Source organism: Ranitomeya variabilis, chromosome 4 (assembly GCF_051348905.1).
Source record: "Ranitomeya variabilis isolate aRanVar5 chromosome 4, aRanVar5.hap1, whole genome shotgun sequence".
NCBI classification, from domain to species: domain Eukaryota; kingdom Metazoa; phylum Chordata; class Amphibia; order Anura; family Dendrobatidae; genus Ranitomeya; species Ranitomeya variabilis.
Genome location: NC_135235.1, coordinates 351,294,289 through 351,306,366, shown reverse-complemented (window position 1 = coordinate 351,306,366; position 12,078 = coordinate 351,294,289). Strand labels below are relative to the sequence as shown.

Below are 12,078 nucleotides of genomic sequence, written 5' to 3'. Positions count from 1 at the left end.
CCTGAAGGAAAATGCTCACTTACAGAATGGAAGTAATCCTGAGCTAGAATAAAACAGGTAATGCCAAGATCTGGCCTTTGAGAGAGAGTGAGATTGAGCGAGAGCTGAGCACCAAACCTGATTCCAGATCAGTCTGGAGAAATTCCCAAAATGGAGGGAACAGAGCAGGCATGAGGATGACCGTGGTGCCTGCGCAGTGCGAAAAAAGGTTATCAGGTGTGCTGACAGATGCTGGTTGATGCAGGCTTCCCAACACTAATCATGGTGGGAAACCACTGATGAGAGAAAGCAGCTTGAGATCGCTCAAGGCTTCAATGGCAAAGCCATTAAACACAGGGTCCTTGAGTTCTCATGTCAAAACGGACATTGGCAGAGCAGATCTGGATGATCCGGCAGTCACCACGGGACATCGGCGACTATCTGCACTAAATCTCCATATCACGCCCAGGTTGGCCAACCTGGGCGCTAAGGATTACTGGAGTACCCTCAGCTTAGAACTCCTGATGACCCTTGGAAGTAAAGAAAGTGGAGAAAAAAATATATACAGAAGACTAAACTGAAGCCACGGGGAGACCTGTGCATGCACCTTGATGGTCTAGGGATCCCAAGACTGAGTTGTGAAGTGGAGTATCTTGGCGTTCAAATTTGAAGCCATCAGATCCACGTCCGGAGTCCTTAAATGAATACCTAATGTCCACCCTGCTGCGGGTATCCCCTTTAATGATTGATACATGCGACAGCCGTGGCTTTGTCTGATTGAATTTGGATGGGGTGACCCGCTAGGAGATAATGGAACTGCTGCAGGGCTATCCTGATTGCTCTGATTTTTCGGACATTAATCAGAAGGCTCGACTCCCGAGTTTACTTGAGCCCCTGAGCCATGAGTTGACGAAGACTGCTCCCCAGCCCAGGAGACTGGCATCGGTTGTCACCACTAACCATTAAAGCCACTAAGCCAGGAGAAATGTCCACCACCTGAAAAGCTGCCTGACCTCCCGGGGCAAGCGGCACCGGTGATCAAGGGAGAACGGGTTCATGCTGCAGGTGACGGAAATGCAGCTGAGCGAAAAGAGATCACTTCTGTTGCTGCCACCATTTCTCCCCAGTGCCCTCATGGCAAACCGGATAGAATGATGGGATGAGTGGTTAAGTGCACGGGCTCCTTTTTTAAGGGCTCGGACCTTGTCTTGAGGGAGAATCACTAACCCTTGGAGGTATCCGGGATCATTCGTAAAAAGAATATCCACTGGGCTGGAATGAGGTATACGTTCATCAGCGAGCCCAGGTGAGGAAGAGTATCACCAGTGATGCAAAGGCACTTCGCGCAGTCCTGGAAGGAAGGACACCTGATTAGAAAGTCATCTGAGTAGGGCAGAACAAACAGGCTCCAATAGTGCAAGGTGGACATGACGGCCGTCCTGACCTTTGAGAGCACCTTGAGAACTGAAAATGCTGTCCGGGAATGGCTAAGCACAGGAATGTCTAGAGAGGGGAAAATCGTAATATGGAGGAAAGCATCCCATTGTCAATGGATGCTAGAAACGCCCCTCTTTTGTTAACGAGTTTGCATGATCCTTGGTGCAAGGTTGTAGTGCTAACAACTGAGCCAATGTTAGAGATGGAGGAATCATCCAAGACAAACTGGCGAAGACCCTGATAGAGGAAGGATCATGAAGGGACTGCATCACTGTGACCAGTGACGCCATGGGCTGCAAAATCCAGACGGAAGGGGGACAGAGGGTATAGTGCAGTCTAGATCTCAGCCCCAACAAAAAGAGGCTGTACCACAGAATACTGCATGACACATTAATCCCTGCATCCTCTGCAGAGAAAATTGATGGGGCCTCAGGGTTGGAGCACTTAAACAGGACTGTTGCCCAAGGGTGCTGCAGGTCTGATAAACTATGGTGGGATTTTGATCCCAGGACCCCATGCAGCCAAAGTAATGACCAAGCTTCAAACAGGTTTGAGTAGAACCCTTTGAGCCCTTCGTAAATCTATGATGTCCGAAAAAGGATTTCTTGTTGATGCCAAAAAGGATGTCTAAGCCTTGCCATACAGAAAAATTGCTCTTTCCTCCTGTAGCATCAGAGACAAGCTGAGCCAGCTTCACTCTAAATAAACGGCCATTCTGGTAAGGAAGAGATATCAGAGACTTTTTTCACACAGAGTCCGTTTTCTATTCACTGAGCCATGTTCTTCTGAATGTGATGGCATTTGCCACTGATAGTGCCAACGCAGCTAGCCACATCTGAAGAAGCATCCATGGAGACCATGGCTCTAGCTACCCCCGCTGCAGCAAACAATGGATAGTGCTAAACCTGAGGCCTCAAAGACGGAGCGCGTCAGATTCGCTGACAGTCCGTGTGTGATGATTAGGGTTGAGCGAAACGGATCGGAAAATTTAAAAAATCGCCGACTTTCGGCAAAGTCGGGTTTCATGAAACCCGACCCGATCCCAGTGTGGGATCGGCCATGCTGTCGGCAATCTTCGCGCCAAAGTCGCGTTTCGTATGACGCTTTCAGTGACATTTCTCAGCAAATGAAGGAGGACGCAGAGGGTGGGCAGCGTGATGACATAGGTCTCGGTCCCCACCATCTTAGAGAAGGGCATGACAGTGATTGGCTTGCTTTCTACGGCTTCACAGGGGCTATAAAGGGGCATGCACACAGACCGCCATCTTACTTCTGGCGATCTGAGCATAGGGAGAGGTTGCTGCAGCTTCGTCAGAAGCAGGGATATACTTAGGGAGGGAAGATTAACCCCCAAACCGCTTGTGCTGTAGCGATTTCCACTGTCCAACACCACCTTTTCTTTGCAGGGACAGTGGAGGCTAGTTTTTTGTGCATCAGCTCTGTAGCTTATTAGGCTGCCTTATAAGGCTCCCTGATAGCTGCATTGCTATTTGTATGCCGCTGTGCAAACCAACTGCTTTTTTAAAAGCAAAAATCCTGTTGCTCCTTTCTGCACAGTTCTATTGTTTATTTGTCCACACTTTTGTGTGCAGCAGTCCTTTTTTATTGTTGGCTGCCATACTTGTCCTGAGATCATTGTAGGGAGATTGTTATTGTAGTACAGTCCCTTTCTTTTTTATAAGAATTCCAGTCATGTTCTGACACTTATATTGTGTAGTGTAATACACTGGGCCTGATTGTTGCAGCAGTCTCCCACCCAAAAAAAAGAGATTTAAATTGCCACTAAGTGGATCTGCATCAGTTTTGTTTGTCGTATATCTACCAGCCACTTCCTGCCACTTACATTGTATAGTGTAATACACTGGGCCTGAGTTTGGGTGCAGTGTCACCCACAAAAAAGGGAGATTTAAATTGCCACTAAGTGGATCTGCGTCAGTTCTGTTTGTCGTATATCTGCCAGCCACGTTCTGCCACTTACATTGTGTAGTGTAATACACTGGACCTGATTGTTGTAGCAGTCTCCCACCCAAAAAAGGGAGATTTAAATTGCCACTAAGTGGATCTACGTCAGTTCTGTTTGTCATATATCTGCCAGCCACTTTCTGCCACTTACATTGTGTAGAGTAATACACTGGGCCTGATTGTTGCAGCAGTCTCCCACCCAAAAAAGGGAGATTTAAATTGCCACTAAGTGAATCTACGTCAGTTTTGTTTGTCATATATCTGCCAGCCCCGTTCTGACACTTATATTGTGTAGGTGTAATACACTGGGCCTGAGTTTGGGTGCAGTGTCACCCCCAAAAAAGGGAGATTTAAATTGCCACTAAGTGGATCTGCGTCAGTTCTGTTTGTCGTATATCTGTCAGCCACTTTCTGCCACTTACATTGTGTAGTGTAATACACTGGGCCTGATTGTTGCAGCAGTCTCCCACCCAAAAAAGGGAGATTTAAATTGCCACTGAGTGAATCTGCATCAGTTCTGTTTGTCATATATCTGCCAGCCACGTTCTGCCACTTACATTGTGTAGTGTAATACACTGGGCCTGATTGTTGCAGCAGTCTCCAACCCAAAAAAGGGAGATTGAAATTGCCACTAAGTGGATCTGCGTCAGTTCTGTTTGTCGTATATCTGTCAGCCACTTTCTGCCACTTACATTGTGTAGTGTAATACACTGGGCCTGATTGTTGCAGTAGTCTCCCACCCAAAAAAGGGAGATTTAAATTGCCACTAAATGGATCTGCGGCAGTTCTGTTTGTCGTATATCTGTCAGCCACTTTCTGCCACTTACATTGTGTAGTGTAATACACTGGGCCTGATGGTTGCAGCAGTCTCCCACCCAAAAAACGGGAGATTTAAATTGCTACTAAGTGGATCTACGTCATTTATGTTTGTCGTATATCTGCCAGCCACGTTCTGCCACTTACATTGTGTAGTGTAATACACAGGGCCTGAGTTTGGGTGCAGTCTCCCCCCCAAAAAAGGGAGATTTAAATTCTCAACAAGTTTATATACACTTTCTACCTTGTTTTACAGTACCATATAACGGTTGCTAGTTTGGTTACATTTTCCCAAAAATGAAGTCTGGTGGAAGAGGCCGTGGGCGGTCATTGCCAGCTGGTAATGATGGTGGTGCTGGTGGTGGAGCATCTGGTGGTAGTGGGAAAAGCAAAATAGCACCTAAGGCGTGAGTTGTTCAGACAGCATCATCGTCTGGCTACATAAGGCCTCAAAGGCTCCCTTATCTGGGAGTAGGAAAACCGCTTTTAAAGCCGGAGCAGCAGGAACAAGTTTTGGCTTTCATTGCTGACTCCAGCTCTTTCGCCTCCTCTTCAGAAAGTTTGAAATATAAAAGCAGCGAGTCGTCAGTAGATGCTCCCGGGCAGGAACAAGTCACTTCCTTGTGTCCTTCACCCAAAGCAAAAGTGAAGGATGCGGCAGGCAACACTACAGTTTACTCCATGGAGCTCTTTACACATACCGTACCAGGGTTAGAAAGGGAAATAGTTAACAGCCCATTACAAGATGAATCGGACATGGAGTGCACAGATGCACAGCCACAGCTAGATTATTATGCTGTTCCATTGACTAAGATCACTACATTGCCCTCGCAGTGTACTGAGCCAGAATCTGACCCTGATGAGACTATGGTGCCCCTTCCCGAACGCTATAGCACCTGACACGGTGACACAGAGGAAGGTGCACAGGACATTGAAGAGGAGGTGATAGATGACCCAGTTGTTGACCCAGATTGGCAGCCATTGGGGGAACAGGGTGCCACTGGCAGTAGCTCTGAAGTGGAGGAGGATGATCCGCAGCAGGCATCAACATCGCAACAGCTTTCATCTGGCAGGCCCGTATCTGGTCAAAAACATTTTACAAAACCAAAAACACTTTTAGGACAGCATGGCCATCCGGTGAAAGTAGCACAGCGTGCAATGTCTGAAAAGGTATTCGATAGTAGGAAGAGTGCAGTGTGGGAATTTTTTAACCAAGATCCGAATGATCAGTGCAAAATTATATGTAAGAAATGCTCAAAGACCTTTAGCAGAGGGAAGAATGTCCAAAATTTAAATACAATGTGCATGCGTAGACATTTAACCAGCATGCACTTGCAAGCCTGGACTAACTACAAAACGTCCTGTAACGTTGGTGCACCCGCTCAGAATGAAGGTAGTCAGCAACGCTACATTGCTTCCCTCACTGTAAGCCCACCGTTTAGGACACCACCTGCAGCAAATGTGGAGGTATCGTCGCAAGGCCAAAGCAGTCAGGGAATCACCAGGTTCTTGGTAGGAAACACTGTATGTAGGCCAACATCAAGAATACCATCACCAACCCTCTCTCAATCCGCCATGTCCACCACCACCCCCGCTAATCTCATTAGAGATGATGCCCTACCGGTTGGTTGAAAGCGAAGCTTTCAAAGCCCTGATGGCCTACGCAGTAGCACGCTATGACCTACCCAGTTGACACTTCTTTGCGAGAAAAGCCATCCCAGCCCTCCACCAGCATGTGAAAGATCGCATTGTCCATGCACTCAGGCAAGCAGTCAGTAGAAACGTGCACCTCACAACAGATGCATGGACCAGTTGGCATGGCCAGGGACATTATGTGTCCATCATGGCGCACTGGAATAATGTGGTGGATGCAAGGTCCACAGGGGACAGCCATAGTGGGACAGTTCTGCCTAGCCCACGGTCTAGGAAGCAGTTGGCAGTAGACATTTGACACCCCTCCTCCTCCAGAAGCGAAAGCTCGTCCACAGAGCGCAGTCACACGACCACTCCATCCGCAGCTGCCAGTGTTGCACATGAGGTGTCCCATTATAGAACAGCTAGTGGTAAGTGTCAGCAGGCTGTGTTGGAAATGAAGTGTTCGGGCGACAACAGACACACCGCGGAAGTACTGGCCGAGTACTTGCAGCAAGAAACTCAGTCATGGCTGGGCAGTGTACATCTTGAGGCAGGCAAGGTAGTCAGTGATAATAGAAGGAATTTTAAGGCTGCCATAGCCCTTTCAGAACTGAAACACATACCTTGCCTGGCTCACACCATGAACCTGGTGGTGCAGTGCTTCCTGAAAAGTTATCCGGGGTTACCAGCCCTGCTCCTGAAGGTGCGACGACTTTGCTCGTACATCCGCCGGTCGCCCGTACACTCCAGCCATATGCAGAACCATCAGCGATCGATGAAGCTTCCCCAGCACCGACTAATAATCGACATTGCAACAAGGTGGAACTACACACTGCACATGCTTCAGAGGCTGTGCGAACAGAGGCGTGCTGTAATGTATTTGTGGGAGGATACACATACATGGGCAGGCAGTTGGATGGCAGACATGGAGTTGCCAGGTGTGCAGTGGTCGAAGCTACAGGACTTCTGTCAAGTACTTCAGTGTTTTGAGGAATGCACACGGCTGGTAAGTGCAGACGACGCCATCATAAGCATGAGCATCCCACTAATGCGTCTGCTGATGCAAAGTTTGATGCACATTAAGGAGCAGGCATCTGCAGCCGAGGATGAGGGAAGCCTTGATGACAGTCAGGCATTGTCTGCTCAGGGAACTCTCCTGGACGAGTTGGCGGACGAAGAGGAGGAGGAGGAGGATGATGGGCATGAATATTTATGGGAGGAGGATGCTTCTCAGGGGGTAATAGAAGCTGGTGGCGTTGCAAGGTCAGGTACAGGGTTTTTGTGGGAGACAAGTGATGTTGATTTGCAAGAAAGTGCTCCTCAACCCAGCACAAGCAGTGAATTGACACTTGGAACATTGGCCCACATGGCTGATTATGCCTTGCGTATTTTAAACACGACCCCTGCATTATAAAAATGATGACCGATGACGATTACTGGTTGGCCTGCCTCCTGGATCCACGCTATAAAGGGAAATTACAAAAGATCATGCCACATGAGAACCTTGAGCAAATATTGGCTACCAAACAAGCAACTCTTGTTGAACATTTGGTTCAGGCATTCCCAGCACACAGCGGTGGCGATGGTTCTCACAAGAGCTGTAGGGGGCAACATGGCAGAGGTGTTAGAGGTGCACAAATCAGAAGTGGCGTTTGGACAGAGGGGTTTTTGAGGTTGTGGAGTGATTTCGCAATGACCGCAGACACGACAGGTACTGCTGCATCGATTCAAAGTGACAGGAGACAACATTTGTCCAGTATGGTTACGAACTATTTTTCCTCCCTTATCGATGTTCTCCCTCACATGTCATTCCCCTTTGATTACTGGGCATCTAAAATAGACACCTAGCCTGAATTGGCAGAATATGCATTACAGGAGCTCGCTTGCCCAGCTGCTAGTGTGCTATCAGAAAGAGTCTTCAGTGCTGCTCGTTCAATACTGACCGAAAAAAGGACTCATCTGGCTACCCAAAATTTTGATGATCTAATCTTCATTAAAATGAACCAATCATGGATTTCTAATTATTTTGCCCCACCTTCCCCTGCTGACACGTTGCTTGTCTGAAAAATGTCTTGCTTTTGGCCTCCTCTTACTGACTGCTCCAATTCCTCCATTTGCAGCTGCTGAATGTCCACCATAGGCCATTTTTTTAACTCCATAAATGGGCTGACTCCCCCCACAGGGCCATGGTCACCACCTAGCACAAGCACCCGTGCGAGTGCCGTTTGCCTGGACAGGTGGATGTGCCCACTCTTGGGCGACGGCACTGGCTCAGGGTCCCTCATAGGGCGATGAAGTGTCTCTGACGGTGGTGGTGCCCTGGGACAGTACCGCCGCCCACAAGAGAGTGTCCCCCCCAGCTCGAACAGCGCTCTACCACGTGCAAAACTTACCTCTCCTGACTCCACCATTGTGTAGTCTGTGCTGTTATATCCTTCAATGGCACCGCCAATAAAAATTTGTTGAAATGATAGATGATAGTAAAAATATACAGAGGCCCTGGCCTCCATTTAGACCAGTTAATACTTTGTGCCAACTACCACTGTCTGCTACTCAGCTGAGGAGCCCACCCCTGTACGTAGCTATGCCACCTGTTTATTTATGAACATTTTTTGGGCAGACATTTATCTCACTTTATTATTTTGGACTACTAACTGTGTCATCCACTCCTTACAGTTGTCCTCCACTGAACAAACCAATGCCGCCTGTGTACCCCTGTAACCTATTTTAAACTGCATTGAGCCTACTCTTTTATTTTAGGCCTACTAAGTCTGTCTGCGCTACTCCTTACAATCGTCCTCCGCTGAACAAACCAATGCCGCCTGTGTACCCCTGTAACCTATTTTAAACTGCATTGAGCCTACTCTTTTATTTTAGGCCTACTAAGTCTGTCTGCGCCACTCCTTACAATTGTCCTCCAGTGAACAAACCTATGCCGCCAGTTTACTCCTGTTACCAGTTTTGAACTGCATTTAGCCTACTTTTTTATTTTAGGCCTACTAAGTCTGTCTGCGCCACTCCATACAATCGTCCTCCACTGAACAACGGTATGTCGCCTGTGTACCCCTGTAAATAATTTTAAAATGCATTGAGCCTACTGTTTTATTTTAGGCCTACTAAGTCTGTCTGCGCCGCTCCTTACAATCGTCCTCCGCTGAACAAACCAATGCCGCCTGTGTACCCCTGTAAACAATTTTAAACTGCATTGAGCCTACTTTTTTATTTTAGGCCTACTAAGTCTGTCTGCGCCACTCCTTACAATCGTCCTCCGCTGAACAACGCTATGCCGCCTGTGTACCCCTGTAATCAATTTTAAACTGCATTGAGCCTACTTTTTTATTTTAGGCCTACTAAGTCTGTCTGTGCCACTCCTTACAATCGTCCTCCGCTGAACAAACCTATGCCGCCAGTTTACTCCTGTTACCAGTTTTGAACTGCATTTAGCCTACTTTTCTATTATAGGCCTACTAAGTCGGTCTGCGCCACTCCTTACAATCGTCCTCCGCTGAACAACGCTATGCCGCCTGTGTACCCCTGTAACCAATTTTAAACTGCATTGAGCCTACTTTTTTATTTTAGGTCTACTACCTGTGTCTGTCTGCGCCTCTCAATACAGCTGCCCTCCACTGAACAAAGCTGAGCTTCAATTTTCAGCCTATATAACATATTAATCTGCATTTGCCCTACTTGTTTGGTTGGGCCTACTAACGGAGTCTGACGCTCCTTGCTCTTCTCCTCCACTGAACAAAGCTGAGCTTCAATTTTCAGCCTATATCAAATATTAAACTGCATTTGGCCTACTTGTTTGGTTGGGCCTACTAACAGTTTCTGTCGCTCCCTGCTTTTCTCCTCCACTGAACAAAGCTGAGCTTCAATTTTCAGCCTATATCACATATTAAACTGCATTTGGCCTACTTGTTTGGTTGGGCCTACTAACGGTGTCTGCCGCTGCTTGTTGTTCTCCTCCACTGAACAAAGCAGTGCCGCCTGTTTACTCCTGTTACCAATTTTGAACTGCATTTGGCCCACTTTATTACTTGGGCCTACTAACTGTGTCTGCCACTCATTACAGTTTTCCTCCACTGAACAAAACAATGCCGCCTGTTTAGTCCTGTTACCAATTTCGAACTGCATTTAGCCTACTTTATTCTTTGGGCCTATATCTGTGTTTCCTCCTCATCCTGCCCATTGCCCAGCCACTGCTAGATGAGTCTGCTGGTACATTGACCCAGACCACTACATTCCCCTTCCACTCTACACAGCCAGTATCTGACCCTGCTGAAAGTCTGGTTCCCCTTCCCGCATACTATACCACCTTACACGGGGACAAACAGGAAGGTGCAGATGAAAGTGCAGGTTCCTTCATCAGGTGGGGAGGCATACTCGTTGGCGATGTCACTGGCACAGGGCCCCTCATAGTACTCAAAAGTGTCTCTGCCGGTGTGAGGCGCCGTCAAACACACCGCCGTACTTTGAGGGGCCCTGTGCCAGTGCCAATGCGAACAATTGGTCCCCTCTGCTTGCTCAGGATCACAGCACTTGCAAAGTTGAAATACTTACCTCTCCCTGCTCCACCGCCGTGACATAGTCCGCGTTTCCTGGGCCCACGAAAAACTTGAGCCAGCCCTACCCCCCCCACAACTTTAGCCAAATGACCCCCAATTTTCAATGCCTAACTATTATTATAAGGTAAATTAAGATTGACAAGCTTAAGTAACAAGAATTGATGTTTTTAGCATTAAAATGGGCACTGTAGGTGTTTTCCTGTCCTCCACTCACTGCTGACTTGGATTCCCCATTGACTTGCATTGGGTTACGTGTTTCAGTCGGCCCCCGACTTTTTGCAATAATCGGCGGATTTCACCGTGATTTCATCGCGAAACCCGACTCGATCCTAAAAAAGTAAAAGTCGCTCAACTCTAGTGATGATCCATCCGGCCAGGATAGAAGGATTCTGAATACCGGACAAAATACTGGCGGGTTCTCAGCAGAAGATTAAACTCAATCTTTTCTGTAGATCAGCTGAAACAGGGGGGTATCTCACCTCAAGAGGCTGCTGACCTGTGAGGCGTTTATCAGGTCGCTCTCAGCGCCGGCTAAGTATAACCCGGACCTCCAGGTGAATAGTAAATGCTGTATGAGGGTGATTAGTCCTCTTGAAGGGCACTGGGTGTTCAAGCACAGAACCGGAATCCTTGTCAATTTTTAGAGTCTGATTGACGGCCTCAATAATCGAGTCCCCCATTTTCTGGAACTCTGCCGAGTGCAGATCCGAGGAAACATCCAATTCAAACTCAGAGTCTTGTTCTGCAGATCTCTGGTGAGGGAGAGCGAGAAACAGAGCTCACGGGCATAAAGGCCCGAGATTGCTCAAGTAATTGTACCACGGATCCAATTTCTAGACACCTGTATGTTTCTAGAAAGCTTGCAGCCCCTGCTAGCCGATGACTCCCGTGTAGGAGAGTATCCATTTATATCAGACCTGCTAAAAGCTCTGATCCACAGAGGAAGCACGGAGGGATTCAATCTCTTTGGCGAGCGAAGCCACGGATTGCTTCAGTGACGAAGCCCACTCAGGGGAACTAGGTAAACTGGGATTGGGGCGGTGGAGGGCTCCTGAACGCATTTGAAGTCATGGGCTTTGCAAGTTAAATAAGACTAATAGTCTTATTAGACCCCTTTGGAAGCTTGGACCTTGACAAAGTGTCATCGCGCCTTTAAAGCTAGGAAATACTACAGGGGGAAACTGCATGTAGAGTCGTTGTGCCCCTTTAATGCAAAACCATCGCCCGGCCAGGCTGACCAAGATGGTCACCGGGAGTTGCAGAGGTCGGTAAGACTCGCAGAGAGTGAGAGGAGCCAATTCGGGGAGCAGAGCCACAATGTCATTTAGTGGGCGGAGCCTCGTGACTTCCAGGAATAGGCCCAAGCCAGGGCCTAAATTTCTGCAGCCAGTGGGAGCGTTACCAGGGTTAGAAGTGAGGGGGGCGTTGGGGGGAGAAAGGGGCCGAGAGAAGTGAGCAGTCCCATCCCAGGCGAGAAGCGCCAGAAAAGTGGGCGGAGCCGACATAGTGCAGCTGCGGCTGAAGCCGGGGCCTAAATTTTTTGGCAGTAGCCGACGCCGATAGAAAAAAGGGATCTAGAAATGCACCCTCGCTGCCAGAGTGAACCCACCTGCCAGTGTTGCCCTGGACCACCAGTCCAGAGCCCTCCAGCCCCGGCGCTTAACCGGAGAAGCTGCCTGGTTGG

The 12,078-nt window shown here is 48.2% G+C and overlaps 1 protein-coding gene across 1 annotated transcript in view; it reads left to right on the top strand.

Moving 5' to 3' along the window:
* The window catches only part of LOC143764759 (myocardin-like), a 618,138-nt gene that overhangs the window by 46,657 nt on the left and 559,403 nt on the right, over positions 1 to 12,078 (top strand). The gene's annotated exons all lie outside the window — the stretch shown is intronic.